The 1775-nt window shown below is 30.4% G+C and overlaps 1 long non-coding RNA gene across 1 annotated transcript; it reads right to left on the bottom strand.

Moving 5' to 3' along the window:
- Positions 1-282: 282 nt before the first annotated feature.
- On the bottom strand, positions 283-526 carry LOC109585125 (uncharacterized). Its single transcript, XR_002186335.1, has 3 exons — positions 496-526; positions 386-445; positions 283-343 (listed from the first exon to the last, which is right to left on the bottom strand). It is a non-coding gene; the product is annotated as an uncharacterized LOC109585125 (long non-coding RNA).
- Positions 527-1775: the final 1249 nt, after the last annotated feature.

The following is a 1775-nucleotide window of genomic DNA, read 5'->3' as shown; positions in this document are numbered from 1 at the left end:
TCTCCTTGATGCAATCTAGTAAATGTACCCATATTATTAAATCAAAACAAACAGCTTTGTACCGTATAATAAAGAGACTTTTTCCTTATTTAAAGGAGGTTTAGTAGCCCTTTCAGTTCCTTCAAAGCAGTGAGTTGCTATTTCTTCTACTGAAAATATGGCGTCCATTAGCTCCAGCGCATATTTACAAGGATTGATTGCCCTCAGGCTTAGTAAATTAATTCCTCATTTCTATATTAAATTTATAATAAAAATGATGTCATTACTATAAAATTGCATATACCGTAGTGAATTTAGCTTTTTTGTCAATAAGATCATCATCATCTATATTGATCACCTGTTTCTTAACAAGAATAAGTTGGTATTTGTCAGTAATAAAACATACTGTTTGTTTAATGTACTTCAAAATTATATCCACCTTCCTTTCAATTTTATAGAGTTTGTCCTATGTATGTGGTTTACAATACATAAAATAATATCAATCAATCAAATTACTTCAACGGTTGAAGTAGTATTTGTAGCCGAAAATGGAGACGAGAAAGCTAAATAACTCTATTACAAAAAATATAATGTTAGTAATGAGAAATATTGACATACCTTAGGTGATTCCTTAGAAGTGTTGTAAAAAGTATGCAAGTAAATAAGACATAATATAATTCTAATTCCTTTCTTTACATGAATCCTATTTGGTGTGCCATCTATTTGAAAGTCATATCCTATGACAAGAAGTATAATTTTTCCCTATACATGTACATACCCTCTTTTATGACAACTTCTCCCAACACAGGAATATCATCAACTAAACCTACCGGATAATTATACATTATAATTATTATATTCAGTAAAAAATGACATCACTTTTAGTATTTTATGTAGAGGAGGTTCTGAGTTGCCACCTTCATTTTCGCTCTCATCTATCAAATTTGCAATACTTAATGGTTATATTTATGATAATTGTTACCTTCTGGTTCATCAGAGTATAGTTCTAATTGCAGCTTTCTAGGACTAGCTCCTTTATCTATAAAATTTAATTAATAACACATCAATTTGGAGATGCAGCGCTGGCAATTATAAAAGCAATTAGTTAAGTAAGCCAGTCAGTTAGACTTAGCTGCTCATACCTTTGAATTTTTTAGCCTTTTGCTTTTTATATGTTGTCGTTTCACCTAAATCATTAATAAAATTATTTATCCTATGATAATAAATTATATACTTTCACTATCCGATGATTCAGACAATAATTGTTTCTTATTAGTTGGTCTGAACCTATAAATGACAAGTAAATAAAAAACATTAAAAATGGAAAAGTAGTAGGATTAAATTGTAAAAAAGTAAAGAAACAAGAGGGTATTTGCAAACTGGTGATGTAAGAAATCCTACACCACAGCATGAAGAATATTACCCAAAAGCATTGACTGCATTGTAATTATCCACACAGGCTACTACACGATAACTATGTGGAAGCCATGTCTTTTATGCAGTGGTGTAGGATTTCTTACATCACCAGTTTGCAAATACCCTCTTGTTTCTTTACTTTTTTATAATTTAATCCAACTACTTTTCCATTTTTAATGTTTTTTATTTACTTGTTTCCATTCTTTTTCTTAAATTATTAAATTACATTCTGTTTTCAGTGTTTTGATTATGTGGTTAGGTTAATCATATTCATGCTAATCACGTGCGCATCAATTAAAATGGCGTCAAACCACAAACCCACGCGGTGCTGCAGCTGGAATTTGTCTTCCATTGTTCTCTGTCTTTGCTTCTTTTTGAAG

The sequence above is a fragment of the Amphimedon queenslandica genome, unplaced genomic scaffold (genome assembly GCF_000090795.2).
Source record: "Amphimedon queenslandica unplaced genomic scaffold, v1.1 AMPQUscaffold_13116, whole genome shotgun sequence".
NCBI classification, from domain to species: domain Eukaryota; kingdom Metazoa; phylum Porifera; class Demospongiae; order Haplosclerida; family Niphatidae; genus Amphimedon; species Amphimedon queenslandica.
The sequence above is the reverse complement of the archived record's forward strand: the minus strand, read 5'-3'. Positions and strand labels throughout refer to the sequence as shown.